The sequence below is a fragment of the Chiroxiphia lanceolata genome, chromosome 1, assembly GCF_009829145.1.
Source record: "Chiroxiphia lanceolata isolate bChiLan1 chromosome 1, bChiLan1.pri, whole genome shotgun sequence".
NCBI lineage: Eukaryota > Metazoa > Chordata > Aves > Passeriformes > Pipridae > Chiroxiphia > Chiroxiphia lanceolata.
The window spans coordinates 33,235,931-33,252,487 of record NC_045637.1 but is presented as its reverse complement, the minus strand read 5'-3'; the positions used below and the strand labels follow the sequence as shown (position 1 = coordinate 33,252,487).

Sequence of the window (16,557 nt, the reverse complement as noted above, 5' to 3'; positions counted from 1 at the left end):
TTCACAGTATGTTCTATGCTCTAAATTATATTGCAAATTAATGTTCAGTGTCATAAGGTCCAGTCATGGAACAGCACTGTTACATCAGTTTAAACTGCTGGTAGAACCACAGATACAGTGTCAAACCTGCGCTGCTTTCTGCATGTGTGGTTTTTGCTAGTATAATAGAACTTTTTTTTACTATAGGTAGTTTACATAAGAAAGTGTTTCGCTGAAATAGCTTAGACTACATGGTATATCCTTGTAGAGTCCTCCTGGTAAAAGAGCAAAAGAACTAGCCTTGGAATAAGTGATAGAACATGCTTAGTAGTACTTTCATTCCTTCTTCAGAACACTACAGAACAAAGCTCTTCTCTTAAAAAGCCATACATAACTATGAACAGTAGTCATGATGAATGAGTGACTTCTGTGAAAAAATAAAGTTCCTGCTTTAACAAGAACAGAACACCTACATCTGTGGACATCTCCACCTTTTAGTTTCAGAGTGTTTTCTCATTTTCTTCCAGACCAGCTCCCTGTCCCAATTCACGGCACAGTCTTCTGTCAAAACAGCATGGAGGAGAGAGGACAAACAGCAGCTGTGAGGGTTGAAGAGCAGAAAATATTTAGCCAGCTTTGCTCCTTTCTTATTTCAACCTTACTATACTTTACATTAAATTATTTATGCAAGCATAATTCAGTTCATTAAAATGTCAGTTAGGTTCATGTGAAGGACATGAGTAACTTGCCTTCTTGTACACCACTTTCCCATAGTCTTAACATGCATCCAAAAATGAGTTCTGTCTTGAAATTTAATGCACTAATAAGCAGACTGGAGTTTTCCTGATTTTCACCATTTAGTTTGGATCCTATTATAAGGAGAGGTTTTCTTTTTTAATATGTTGTGCTTTCTGTCACTAGGCAGAAATACTCCTAGATTTTTAAAAACAGATCACATATATTTGTGCAGACTCATGTGTTCCAAGTAGCAGCAAAATAATTTCTCCAGTACCATCTGTACCTACTTCACTATCCAAAGAGATTCAGTTCCTTCATTTACATGCTCACAATAATAAGACGCCACTGTTGTGTTCATAACATTTACCCAACAAAATCCAAACAGTCGAGCTCAGCCCTTCTCACCCTTTGTACTGCTTCCACCAGGAGTGTTCAAGGTTTAGATAACTCACTGGCAAACTGTTCAGTTGTCTATTCATTAGCTTGCTTTCAAGGCTGAGTTAGTTCACTATTACCCACTGCTTTGAAACAGGACACACTGGCTTGCTATCCGTGTATACATTTCCTCACCTGTGTGTCTTTCAGGTCTGAAGCAAATGTCAGGTTTTCTTATGGTCTTCAAAAAACCTCTTCTGTTTGCATGCTTGTTTTACACATTATGTAATTTAATATTGACTTCATCTTTGGTGTCTTGGTTTCCACCCACTGAAACAATAGAGCAGTTTACAAAGCTGTTCTTTGTAATAACTGAGAAGTGTATGCCTGTACAAGTCATCCATTCTGGTTTCGGTGGAAAGCAAATAATGGCGAAAAAGAGAATGGCCACATGTTTTCTTCACCATAGCAAACAAAATAAAAATCTGGTCCCCTCATACCACTTTTTCTGAAAGACTCCTTCTCTCTGTGGGGGAGATGTGTCTGTGATAGATCTGTGGATGGGGGAGAAAGAATCCTTGAAGCTGGGCATTAGGAGGACTGCAGGCATGTATGGTGGAAGGGAGAGATGGAAAACTGGAGGGTTGAAATTTGTAATACAGCATATGGGGGAATAAAAATTTTATTATTTAGGAAGGGAATACTAGTGATCAGGCCACTGCAGGAAACTGGGAACCAGTTGCTGGAGAGAAATAACAAACAGCTGGTGTTTAATTCTCTAGACAGGCTGACCGAGGTTAGAGGAGTGCCAGTCCACTTCCTTTTGCTGTTCTGTATATCTGCATCCTAAGAATTGGAAAAACTTTGGAAAGGGTAAGGTGAGAAAAGAATCTCTGTAAAACACAATAGAACAGTTGTGAGAGAAGATGAGTTCCTACAATTTTTTTTTTTGTTAGTGCCATGATGGTGCATTGTTTTCTAATACAAAACATACTATAGAAAATCCTTTCATCTTTGATTTGGCTTTAACACTCTGTTTAGCAATACAGAAATCACTGCAGTTTGCTGTAGTATAATTTCCCAGCCTTGAATTTGACTAGAGAATTAGTTGCAACTTTATATAGGTAAGAAGCCATGCTAACCATCACACAAAATCCTTCATCCTACATATTTTATTTTCCACTAGAAAAATAAAGAAAATTAAGATTATCACAACTGAGAAAACTGAAGGAACTATTTCTCCCTTATGGCATGGACATACAATGTTTATGACAGGTCAAAAATGCTAGGGAAGTTTTTCAAATGATGGTAATTTATTTGGCACCAAACTTGAGACTAGCTTATGGATTCAGCACATGCCTGGGAGACACAGGACTACAGGACTGAAATCCCTTCACTAGACAGGAAAGAAAACAAGAACTTCTTACTTTGACGTGGGCACTGGAGGAAGCAGTGTAGCTGTACCCAAAGAGGAAGGCATCTCTGTTTTTATTTTATGTTTAAGTATGATGCCATTACACAGTACATTCATTTTAGGACTTTTTATTTTAATGTAAGTATAGGTGCAAGAAAAAAAAATCCACAAAACTCCTAGACTGTATTCACTTTCAGAAGACTCCTACCACAAATTTCATAAGAAAGGATATATAATGTTTTCAATAGTCTTTCTTACTTTAATCAACTCTTTACTTACAATAGAATTCTGTAAGAATTGCAATGACCATCAATTTGTGGTACAAGATTTTTCACACTCTTTCTTCCTTTTTTCTAATAGTTTTCCTGATTATAATAATTGTATGTTTTCATTCAAGGGATATTTTTAATATACTACGAACATACACATTTTTATGGGACTTTAAACAAATTGGAGAGTCAATAATGTGAAATTCACTTTGAATGCAATTTAATATGTGGAAGACTCAAATATATAAATGCAAATATCTTTTTTAAAGTGGGGTTTTCATATTATCATTGATTTTTTTTTCTTTTTTGTTCATAAAATTGTGTACACCAATAATCAAAGTTATAGTCTGTATTAAAAATTATGCCAAAATAGATAGTGGGTTTTGTGATTGTGACTGAAAGTAACTAAATGCCAACTATGATAACTGCAATACAGGATATTTAGCACTCAGTGTGCCTTCTAGTTTTATACATCATTTATTTTTCCACATTTTGCATATAAGGTATTCAACATTTGGAATATTGTGTAGGTATTTGTAATAAAATACAAAATTATTGGTCACTCACTGAGGTACTTTAATAAGTACCCCACTACACCAAGTGGTGTATGATAGGATTAGAGGAATACATGTATTTCTGAATATGAGGAAAAAAAATAAAAATTAGGAAGACCCTGAAACGGTGCTTTTTGTATGTTGTATTATTCCAACTAGCACTTTTTATTAACTGTTTGGGTAACAAGTAGCACCAACAGAAATGCCTTATAGGTTAGTAGTGGCTGTGATGGGTTGACCTTGGCTGCTGCCAAGTTCCCACCAAGCCACTCTATCACTCACCTCCTCAGCAGGATAAGGGGGAAGAAAACAGGATGGAAAAAAATTGTGGATCAAGAAAAAGGCAGTTTAATAAGCAACAGTAAGGACTGTGTGCCAAAGCAAAGAAAAACAAATGATTTATTCTCCACTTCCCATCAACGGGTAATGTTCAGCCACTTCCCAGGACAAATGCTTCAGTATGTGTAGCAGTTGCCCTAGAAGACAAATGTCTTTAATGACAATGACCCTCCCACTGCCCACTCCATCTTCACCCCACTTCCTTTCTCCTGACATTTTTTACTGAGCACATGTGGCATGGTATGGGACACCCCTTCGGTCAGTTTGAGTCAACTGTACTGGTTGTGTCTTCTCCCAAGATTTTGCCGACTGGTGAGAGGGGAATGCTGTAGAGATGGCCTTGATGCTGTGGGAGCAGTCCTCAGCAGCAGCCAACACAGTGGTGTGTTATCAACACCTTTCCAGCTACCAATACTAGTAACAGCATTGTGAGGGCTGCTGTGGAACAAATTAACATCACCTCAGGTAGACCCAATACAGTGAGGCATACATGAAAGAAAAATATCTCCAAACAAAATGGAAACTGTTGAGGTCTTTTAAAATCCTTTGGCAAAACAAGCTTTCTCAATGTGATCATAAATGACTGCAAGGCGATAGAGATAGGACAAAATGAAATACAGAGGTTTCAAACCTAACTCTATTTTGCCTGTAGAAATTGTTTTAACCACATTTTCATACTTTTTTCCAAAGCACTTGGTTGTCCTCTGTCTTTATTTCAAGGTTCCAGGGAGTTGCTCTGTTGAGATGATCAGTTAGGCAGGCTGCCTCTTTCACTATATCGTCTTTTCTGTAACTTATTTTCCTTGGAAGAGAAACTCCAAGGTAATAGATGCTGCACCATATTCCAACAGGTCTGCTCATGGCATATAGAACTTCCACCAGAGATCTGGTTAGATGTCTTTGGGAAGTTCTAATTAACATGAAGATTTTTTTTTGTCTGGTGTTAATAAAATCAGCTATGAGTATCAGAGTTGTTTCCTCATATGCTTTTTCTTAATCTTTTGATGGTAAATTGTTTTATCATGGATTTCATTTTTTTAATTTGAAATATCAGGGAAATCTTTTTCCCCTTTTCTCCCTCAGCACTTTTTCTTCTATGATTTTAAGCTTCCACTGGGTGGCATAGTTTCTCCCATATAAAATCCAGTATGTGTGATTCTGCAGTAAACTTGGAACTTTGAGCTTCTCTACCTCAGCTATGGCTAAGTCACTGATGGTATAAATGGTAAGAGAATGCACCCTCTGAAGTATGTTCCTTCTATCTATTTATGGCAGTCTGCAGATGGTCCCTGCTTTGAGTTTCTTAAGAACGTGTTGAGAAGAATTGCTAGGTAGGTTTCTTTGGTTTTCTCCTTTTATACCCCAGATATCTAGGGAAAAAAGCACAACTCAATTTATTTGTATATGCCAGATTGTATTTATGAAGCTTTCTCTGGAGATGACAGTACTAGTGAATTTGGAAACAAAGAAAAAATGTAAGATTTGTGCTGCTCAAGGACCAAACAATAGACATTTGACACTCTTTCTAATAGATTTACAGATCACAGCGGGTTGCAAAATGCAATAAAAAAAACCTTGCAGCAATGCTAGAAGAGTTCTTAGAATCTCAAATGGGAAGAAAAACCTTCAATCATCACAAAAGGAAAAGAGTATTCACAAAAAAAAAAATTAAATTGAACTAAGGGGGTAGCAAGGGTCTTCTGCCTTGAGTTGTCTGTAGAAATTGAAACTAAATTGCAAAAATATGTTTATCTTTTCATCAATTAGAGTAAACAACCTTCTGTGCCTAAATCTAGCTTTTGCGAATATTTTTATGCTAAGTATTAAGAATTGACCCTAACTAGATGCCTAATTTTCTACAAAGTAACTAGGCAGTTTTTGTGACTTGATGAGAGGGAACCAACATTTTTAAGTCTGGTGTTGGCATCTGCCAGCTCAGCATGCTGTCTGTCACGAGGTATGTGCTGTCCTTAGCCTTCTTCCAAAGTCACCAATTGTCTAAAAGTTATTTGAATGTCAAATGTTCCTCTAAATTCATCAGTGAAAACTAGTGGAGTGATCCTTCACATTGTGCACAGCTAGGAATCCGATATTCCCTGGTTTACTTCCAGGCCTTTGAATGTCTTACCAAACTCTTTGAACACACAGAAAGACAATTCCTGACCTGTAGTTTTCGAATGGCATCCCACATCTCATTTCTAATTACTAATGATAATTTCTTTCTTCATACTTTCTGATTAGTAGTTGCATGCTCTGTCCCTGCTCCCCATCTTCCTCACTATTTCCAGTGTTATCCAAATCTATTGTAAGGGTAACAGTCCAGTTCTCCAAATCAAGAGTTGCAAATGTTCAGGCAATTTAAAACAAAACAAACAAACAAAACCTCTTGTGAATTTTCTTAATCACATGTAGCAGCACCATTCAGCGTGAAAATCAGGAGAAACTGAGTTTTAATTTGAAATATGCTTCTCAACTGATACACCCTTTAGATTGTAGCTGTTTGTGGCTCAAGATGGTATTTCAAATGAGATGGTTAGAAAAGCAATGAACGAATACCTTTGTTAAATTCCCTGTCTGTGGATAGCTTCTTGGAAACTAAATTAGTCTTTAAGTGTTGCACACTAATGTCAAATAAACATTCTACTGCCAAAAAAATGAGTTGCATCTTTGATCTGAAAACTTTGTAAGAAATGTTCTCTATAGTGACTAACTTCTTTATCTCCTTCAATTAGGAAACGATTCTGCAGGATTTGCAGAAAAATGCCAGGATATGCAAACCAACTCTGAAACTTTCAACTGCCTTGAAAACCATTCAGACCTTTTAAGATCTGTCAAAGATTTCACCCTAAATTTAGGAAGATAATGCTAGTACCTTCTTCAACATGCAGTGCCAAATTGTGGGGAAAAAAATATGTGAAGTTTCACTGTGTGGATGTCAGTCTTTGGAGCAAAAGAATGAAGGAATCACTCCACAAAATGCCTAGATTGTTTTGAACACAGTAGTAAATGAAATGCTTAATCTGTAGAATGGAGATCTGAAAGACATCCCAAATTTAGGCACAGGTTGAATTAGATAATGTGCAGACTAAAAAGGTCTGTAGTTAGGTAGTTTATTGTTGGGGAGATAAACTTCTGCTTCTCCATGAGGTACTAGACGCCAACTACTATCAAAAGAAGAAATTGTGATGAATAAATCATTAGGTCTTGTCCAGCATGGAAGTTACATTTTGCTTGCTAAATAGTTGCTCTATTGTAAAGTCAAAAAGTATGTTTATTCCATTTCAGGTCAGCATCTATGGGTGACGGAAGTGAATGAAACAGATAAAACTATATAAAACAAGCGGATTGTACATAAATGATGCTGTGATACTGATACCTTGGCAACTGTTATATAATTTTCCATACTTTCTTTATATCTCATTATTGCAAAGAAGCATATTCAGGAATCAGGCTATAAACCTTCTATCCTTCTCTGAGAGAGTATCCTCATGACTTAGTAAACCTGTGGGGTTTTTGTTTTGTTTTGTTTTTCTCTTTTTATGTATTTTTCTTTCCTCTTGCAATGCAGCTAAATGGAATACTTATGGATGGTTTTCAAAACTAGCTTTAGGACATTTTGCCAGTAAAGGGAATTGACTGGCTAACCAGGTCTGGGCTTTATAATTTGAAAAATCTGTTCTGTATTGTTTTAATTTTTTATCAACAGCCTCATGTATCTCAGGGTTGTCATGTACTTTCATCTGTCTTTGTTTCAAAGAGGCCAGATCTTCCAAGGGGATATGATCATTCTCTAACATGTTGAAGTTTACTCGTATCAGTCTTTGACAAAATTTTTTTTCTACTTGCCTAGATTGCTACAAGTTTTCATGACATTTTAGTTTTGATGTCTTGCCAATATGTTGTATACTTAATGAACTCTACTCTGTTTTCCTAGAGTATTTCCTCAACAACTAATTTTTCTGTCTAGTTAAGATAAAATGAGAAAACCACTTGTTCTGTGACAGTTCCTCATGACTTTATCTGGTCAGGACTCTGTTTTCAGAGGCTTTACCAAAAATTGTATTAGCTTGTACAGTTGTAGTTGAAGAATATGTCTGTCTGGATCCAAGTACTTGAATAGAGTTGCTTAACTGGTGCTCAAAACTTGTGCTTAAAACTGAAAGACATATTCTTCACTTTTTCTTGCATTTAATTGAATTTAACTAACTCTATCTGTCAGCTAAAATTCAAAACACAAATTGAAATGTAGATAGCTGCATTAGGCTATGCTCCAGTCCAAGTCAAATATATTTTGTTTAATGTTTTCCACTAGTTTTTTGGGGGATTTGGATGTACAACTTTGCAGAATGAACCTTTGCAGGTTCAGAAAACTCTTGAATATGTAATCAATATTTGAACATACGGCCCATGATATCATTCTGTTGCTGCAATAAAAGTTTGTTCCTTCTCATATGTTTCATTTAGAGAGCTAGAACTGTTGTTTCCTGAAGCTGAATTATTTATCATTTTTCTCTTGATTTTCCAAATTTCAGGTGTTTATCTAGTCATCCTCTCAGTTATCATGCTGTTCAATTACAGTATCCTGCAGTCCTCTAAGAAATTTGACCCACAATCAGATCATCTTACGGATATTGAGAACAATCTCCTTCCTGAAAAACTTTCATGGCATTTGACCTGACCATCTTTATCAAACAGAGTTCATAAATCATTTACCCTGAATGCTACTCCTGATCCTATGTGCTTAAGGCTAAATCTGAATTAAAGCAATCAGCCAGGATGTCAGTCCTCCTATCTTTCTGCACTCTCTTCAGGCCATTATATTGTTTTCTGTACTCACGTGTCTTCACTTTGTTTGACAATATCAGTCCAGCAGTTCTGATGCCTGTGGCAGAGCTCCCTGAACCAGGGAATGCAGCTGGTTGCTCTTAATGTTCTGCCCTGGGCTGGGCCCTTCAGCTGTTTCCCTATGACAAAGAACTTTTTTCTAGAAATCCTTCCTAGAATTTCTAGGATACAAATATCCTAATACTATTGTATAACTATCTCTAAACTATCTTTAAAATCCTGAATACCCAGGAACCTACTTATGTCTTTAGCCTGTTAGCTGAGATAGGGTGGAAAGCTTTTCCATGGTCCTACAAGTAAAGATCTTTTACCAAGGCCAAGACCTTTTTCTTGGTCATTTCAGCACAGACAATTTAGTTTTATTATCATAAAGGCCTATTCCATAATTACTTGTAATTACTTGGATCTTTGTAGAGTTTGGTTTCAATTTATAGATTGAATCTGATTCATGAGATGGTGTTTTTAATGCTGTCAGTCGGGTGGTTTGGCATTATAAAAAAATCTGGTGGCTTTTTAAGTTACATTACATTCTGTAACCATAATAGAAAATACAGAAAACCAAAACAAAACAACATAATTTTTTTCCTACTTTTCTTGTTGGAATATGGAAAATTGCGCAGTCTAATTCTGAACAGCTGGTTCTGAATATGTCATGTTTTGGTTGATTGAATTACCATTAAATAGTATTGAAAAAAATAGCTTATCTCAAAGAAACTAAGCAATCTGATGCCTTATTTGGTAAACAGTCTTGCATCTCTGAAGTCTAGAATTAGATTCAGCCTTAAAATAAATATTTAAGACCCCAAAAGTATTTTAGTTTTAGAATATGCTCAGAGCTCTCATGCTGATTCTTTTGTTTAAAGAGCACTAACTCTAGCTTCATGCATAAGTGCTGTGGCATGTCTCTTCTGGTTTTTGCTAAACAAGGACAATCAAGAATTGATAGACAATACATTAATATCCAAAAATAACTTTTTCTTGTCATTACATGGGCTTTTCCATTGACCTTTACTAGGCGATATTTTTAAAATGTTTTAAAAAGCTTAATACATTTTAACTGATAAAAATCTGATCAAGTTCAGCATATCAGTTTTTCTGAACCTGTGCCAGTTGCATGAGCTGAATCATTCTGGTTTGAGTAATTCCCAGATAAATAACTGGCAACAGCATTTAGATTTGGATGGATAACTAAGACAGCGAAAGTACTTTAGAAAGACACCAATATATTGTTCTTCAAAACTCTGTTTAAGACTTGTGAATTATGTCACTAAAGAGAGAGAAGCATATGTGAAAGGAAGAAATGTAGGAAAAGATGTCAAAAAAAGAAACTTCAAATTTTTCCCTCCTAAGTTTAGAATGGGAGTGAGGGAATACTCAAGATGGAAGATCTTTAGGGAAAGTGTATTTAGATGATGATCTCATGACAAACCATCCCAAACTGCTTTGGTTTAGTCTTTGTGACTGTGGGGAAGGACATCAGCTTGTGTGTCCCTAATAGGGGTATTCTAATAAAGATTAGAGCTGTTCATTTTGCTTTAAATTAAAATTATTTAATTGGAAAAAGAAGGGTTTAATTTTATTTTTTGAAGGATTTTTTGCCTTCCATTTGTATCGAACATTACTTGAAATATTTTTGAATCCTGTAAGGAATAAGCCTTAAAACATATTAGGTTTCTTTGTCATTGCTTCACAGTTTATTCTTTCCCACTCTTCAGAAACAAAACAAAACAAAAAAAAAAAAAACAAAAAAACAAAACACAAAAACAAAAAAAAAAAAAAAAAAAAAAAAAACAAAAAAAAAAAAAGAAGGAAGCAAAATAAAACACCTCTACCTTGTTATACTGTTGCCTGTCTTTCTTCCATCATAACTGTTTTCTGTCAGGGTCATTTTTTTCCTTACTACTCAGTAGGATTTCTGTACAACATCTACTTCCAACTAGCAATGTTAAACCAGAAATAACACCAAAAAGATCAGTTCAGCTCTTACACTCCATGTAAGAGTTACTCAGAGGCACCCATAACATGTTACCCATAACCTGTCTTAGAAACCATGTTTTCAAAGTTTTTCTCTTCATAATTTGAGTAATGGAGCCCTTATTACTCTTGGTCCTTGCATGTCTCACTAAAAAAATATAATATTTACCATCTTTAGAAGTATTTTGTTAATCTGAGCCTTTCCTGTGTAAAGTAATGTAGTTTCTAAAAAAAAACCACTGAACAAACAAAAAGAGTTAACCTGATTCCACTGAGGGAGAATCTGCCTGTGAGAAATCTCTGCAGCAGACTGAAATCTAGCTGCTGTTAGTTTATTTGCTGGAAGAACACCAGACCATCATTTTGCCCACTTCCCAGAAGAGACTGTCTGTGGGTGTTCTCTTTTCTTTCTCACCAGTAATAGATGAGATCTTGCAATAGACTGACTCCTAGAGAGACTACCTCAAGAAAACTATTGTCATGTAAAACAATTACATCAACCCAAGATCCCTGTTGTTGCCCTTGCACTCTTCCTGTGGTGCAATATCAGTAAAAAATAGTTGCTTCTTTCTTGGAACAAGAAATACAGCAAGAATTACTAAAGCTAATGTTTTGCTGTATTGTTTTGCTTGCTTACAGCCTCCTTTATCCCAACCTCTAATTACATTTCTCCTGTGTAAATATGGATAGGAGAAAAAAAATTATTTCACATACTGAAGTCTCCAGGAACATGTGATGATGGGAAGTGGCTTCTCCTACTTGTACTTGTGTGTCTCAAAATAATGCATTCCTTTGTTTTGGAAAGAAATATTTACAATTTATATTAATCCTTTATTCCACAGGACAGAGAGCCAGCACTGTGATCTTGAGTGCTAAAGGAAACCTAGATGCATGAGTCTTTGTAACCCTCATTATAGTAGCTGGTTATCTGGCATAAGCAGGTAAATTCATTCAGTTCCTGTCTTGGGACTGTTATGAATCCATTAAGAAAAAGCACACAGTCTAAGCTGGGTTTCTTTTCCTGATGTAGTTTATTCTGCTTCCTACTGGTAGAAAAGGCTGACTTCAATGGATCATTGTTATTAATCCTAAAGAAGTTGTCCACTTTCAGCTCTAGTGGTACTGCCCTTAATTTGTTATTCCTGCCCACAACCTGGAGGGCACAACCTCTGCAGGTTCATGCAAAAGTATATGTAAGGGAGCTCCCTACTCCCTTGGCAGTCAAGTATGTTAGCTGAAGCCACCTTCACTGATGGACTAAACTGAACTGGACCACTTTGCCAAAACTGATAAAGGATAACTTATTTTCTTGTATCAGAAGACTTAGGAGGTTGGTGACAAATATTAGTGTAACATTATTTTCATCCACCCCAATGTCACAAAGCAGTTATGCTTCTGTCTGTGAAGCTTGTGTTCGTAAAAAACGCAGTGATTAGCAAGTCAGCAGACAGTAAAGCAATTTTTACCTTAAGAATTAATGTAATAGAATGAAAATGAATACAAGGACTTAAGTAAAATTTAAATACACAAGGACAGTGTATGGCATGGAAGGTGAAGAGTCAGAAGCAGGATCATCAACTGGAGGAGGTGCTGGCTTTTTGGTAGCTGAGATGTTTCAGTATGATCTGTCACAGCTTGCTAACTGTCATCATTACCTCCTTTCCTCATCCTTCATCCTTGAGAGACAACTCAAATTCACTCAAGTTAGAGAAAGATAATGACTATGATGAACCTTTCAGAAATAGGCAGCAAGAAGGCAGAAAATATTAAGGTCAGGATTTCAGCCTCATAAAAGTAACCAAGTTTGACAGACACAAAGTCACAAATGCTAGTCCACAGAAAACGAGCATCTCCTCCAGCTGACAAGCCTAACAATGTTACTGCCTCCTTTCAATAGTTATGCTTTCATCACTGTAATAATCTTCATCAGATAAATTAAGGTCATTAATGCATGACAGATGGAAAAATGAATGGGGAAATGGTGGTGGGCAGGAAAGGATGTTAAACAATTGGTGATGTAATTTTAAAAAAGCAACAGTGCAGGATGTTGCTGTGCTATATATTGAGTAGGGGACATAAGACATTCTGGACTTGGTCTGCATTCAGCAAAAAGGCAAACACTTCCCTGGTGACAACTGTCATGGTAATGTTATGTCTAGCATAAGCTCTCCATAAATTACTAATACTAGAGTTTATATTGTGGAAGTCATCTTCTTCCCTCACTTCCTTATAATAAGATGTAATGTCATTATATAGTCACAGGTTTTTTATTCAGCAGGACTCTTGTTTCCTTTGGTGTATCAGATGAACGATGCTCACTTAATGAACAATAATCCAGTACTGTTTTCCCTTTGATACTCAGTGTGTGGCCCTCAAAATGATTTAATACATATTGTTCTGAAGACAGAGCTATGAATTCTCTTAGGAGTTTTTCTCACTACAGTGCGTGCATGTGTCTCACAAAGTAATTTATTTTACCGTTGTGGTAGAGGAGTGGCGTTCCACACACAAAGGGTACATTTCAAAATACCTGCTGATTTTGGTTGCCTAATCTGAGGCATTCTGGATCTGGTTTGTTCAAGGCACTTGCAATGAGTAGCCCTTCATATGCAAAAATGCAGATCCAATTACTCTTACTGTGAGTTCTCAAGGCTTTTGCAAGTCATAGCCTGAGATATCTGGGCAGGTACACAGAAAATTAGGAAACATACAGTTGCAGGTGTTAAAAGCTGTTAAAATCAATTCTTCATGGTAGTGTGAACTGAGGCCTCTTTTCTCTTCCAGCATCCCTGTATCTTTCATACTGTCATTAGATTTCAGCAGTAAAACACAGGAATTTTGAAAACAGAAGTGTCCTTGCCTACACAAGCTCTGTTCATGCCTGGAGGCAAGGGCTATGAACAGACTAGAGGGATGAAAAGAGAAGACATGGGTAAAAGGGGCAGGAGGTCACACCGCAGAAATCCAAGGTCCCTTTGATACACAACAGCAAACCACTGCATGTAGTCATGCAATAAAGACCAATACAATTCAAAAGGGGAGGTAATAAAGCTATTTTTGTGAGGTGACTGTCCATAGTCATGTACTTAACACATGATCTGTCTCCCTATTATGGGAAATTGAAGCTAGGAGATGCATTTGTGAGAGGTTCACCTTTGGACAGAACTTGAAAGGAGGATGAAACCATACAGGTCTCAGTCTGCAAAGAGTGTTGGGTGCCACTCCCTGAGAACACTTGCCGGGACTATAGCAGTGTCACCTGCTGGAAGTGGGCCCTGGTTAAGTCATCAGTCGAGCAACCAGTTGAAGGAACAACAGAGGAGCTGAGCATACAGTAGCATCAGAGAGGATGAACAGAAGATAGAACCTTCATAAAGAGAGACAAGAGCCAAAGCCCCACACTGTGTGGAGGGAGGAATAGTGAGACCAGTTGTTCTTGGGGTAATCAGTCCACTGAGCTGAAAGAGAGGGACAGGAAGCAGAATGATGCCTCCATAATCCTAGGGAAGATGGTCAGCAACATGCTGCATTGCATAGATGCACACAAGTCTATGGCGCTTGAAGGGATCCATCCAAGAATTCTGAGGAAGCTGGTGAAAATGTTCATTGAGCCACTTTGTATCATTTGTGAGTGGTTCTGGGTATCCAAGGAGGTCCCAGTTGAGTGGAGGTTAGCAAATGTGAAGCATCTACAAGAAGGGCTGGAAGGAGGCTCTGGGGAACTACAGGTCTGTCAGCCTCAGCTCACTGCCAGGGAAGGTATGGAGCAGATCATCTTGAGTGTCATCATGCAGCACATACAATACAACCACGGGATCCGGCTCAGTCAGCATGGGTTTATGAAAGGCAGGTCTTGCTTGACCAACCTTATCTCTTTCTATGACCAGGTGATCCATTTAGTGAGTGAGGGAAAGACTGTGAATGTTGTCTATCTAGACTTCAGTAAAAAAGATGCAATTCCTGGCGGACATGAGCCCTTGCAATTGTGAAGGCTAACTATATATTGACCAATGCTAGCTAGAGCATGGCAACCAGACAGAAGAAAGGGATTATTTCCCTTTACCTGGCATTGATGAAGCTACATCTGGAGTACTGTGCCCAGTTTTACGCTTCTCAGTAAATATGTTAACAAATAGGAAATCTTGGGGTTACTAAGGTATTCAGGGAGATGGCATGTAGAATCATAGAATCATAGAATCACAGAATCATAGAATCACAGAATTGTTTGGGTTGGAAAGGACTTTAATGATCATCTACTTCCAACCCCCCTGCCATGCACATACTTTGGAAGAAACCACATTTGTTTAGCCTGTAGAAAAGAAAGCTAAAGGAGAAGAGAGAGGGGATTCTAATTTCAGTCTTGAAATACCTAAATAGAGTTTAGAGAGAATGGATCCAGACTTTATCATCATGGAAGTGCATAGCAAAGGGGAAAAAAGGCAACTGCCATATAGTGCAAGAAGGAAAATTAATTACATGAGAATAATTGGGTATCACGGATAAATACTGTATAATTTCCATCCCTGAAGAATTTAAAAACTCAAGGGACAAGGCTCTGAACAACCTGACTTAACTTTGAAGTTACTGTACTTTGAGCAGATGATTGACTTAAAGAGTTTCCTTTCAAACTATTTTTTTCATTATTCATCTCTATTAGTCATCCAAGTTCTCATTTACTTTAAAGTTAGCTCCTTGTCACTACAGAGCACACTTTTCTGTTCACATAAATCACATGTCATTGCTTCTCTGAGGCTAGAGATAAAGTTCTACTATTTGACATTTCACTGTGAATGTTAAATCGGCTCTTGGTGCTTTGCCAGAGATCACAGAGGAATACCATGGTAGAAATAGAGCTGCCATATCACCTAGTGCTATTATCCACATTCAACAGCAGATAATGGCAAAGCCACTCTCTGCATACATTAACCAGATCTACCTCATTCTCTCTTTGCGGGTCACTATGATAGGAATAAATCACTGGAATAGACTGTGGTTTTATTACCTTGAAAAAGTGCCAATAATTGCTTTCACATTTTGTGTCTAATGGACACCTTTCATCAACGACAGATTGAGCAAAGGCAGTTACTGCCCTGAAGCTGAGTCTGCTGAGAGATGGACACACTTGCAGTTCTTCCATCAGTCCCACGATAGGAATAAGGATGCTCTACTGACTGGGGCAAAAAGTTTCTAGGTCACTCAGCACATGAGTATCACTGTCTGAAAAGAGGAGTTATCTCATGCAATGAAGCCAGAAATAAAATGAGGTGGTGTGGGACTTCTGACTGAGCAACTGAGGTTACTTAGTTGGATCTCTGCAAGAATTAGTGCCAGAAGGGTTCCATGCAAGGCAAAGCTCATGGTTCTCGGCTTGTTTCACTGAGTATTCTGCAGCACCTGTGAGCACAGTAACTGCTGGGATCTTATCTTTTTGCCAAGAAAGCAAGCAACTGTGAGGCTGCAATTGTTTCATGATCCCAAGATCATGCAGTCTTAAGCAGTTTTTCACAGACAGTGAAGAAAGCTGTATTTTTGAGAGCTGTAGTTTTCTCTTAGTCTTAACCGAATGTGGCACAAACTCGCTGTGTTTTGTTACAGGATTGGCTGGAAAAGTGCAGTCCCTTAGTGCAGCTACCTTCAGCTCCAGTGAGACAGCAGGATAGAGGAGGTTCTGAGCACAAAAGGACTTTGAGAGCTCATAAAGTTGGTTTAAATTTGGTCAGTTTTAACACAGATGCTTTCCTACTTTTCCATGGACATCAGTTACCATTATGAGTCTCTGAAACCATACATTTCTGTGAAGTTGTGTGAGGGAAAAATGAAAGTAAACACAACTTTAAATAGTCTCTTTAAACAGTCCATTATGGTATACATTATGAAAATAATCAAGAATAACATATAAAACCAATCAGGGGTTATTCTTAAGCCTGAACATACAACAAAGCTGGTAAATGCTTTCCTAAATCAGTGGGCTAGTAAATGGCAAACCAGATATCACATCAAAAACACAGCACCAAAAGGGAACAGGTGTGACTAGCACTTATCAATGCTGACAATTCAGAAAATTTTAATG

The 16,557-nt window shown here is 37.3% G+C and overlaps 1 long non-coding RNA gene across 1 annotated transcript; it reads right to left on the bottom strand.

Moving 5' to 3' along the window:
- Positions 1-734: 734 nt before the first annotated feature.
- On the bottom strand, positions 735-14,653 carry LOC116799241. Its single transcript, XR_004361026.1, has 4 exons — positions 14,551-14,653; positions 8,506-8,632; positions 1,288-1,422; positions 735-848 (listed from the first exon to the last, which is right to left on the bottom strand). It is a non-coding gene; the product is annotated as an uncharacterized LOC116799241 (long non-coding RNA).
- Between the last annotated feature and the right edge of the window lie 1,904 nt (positions 14,654-16,557).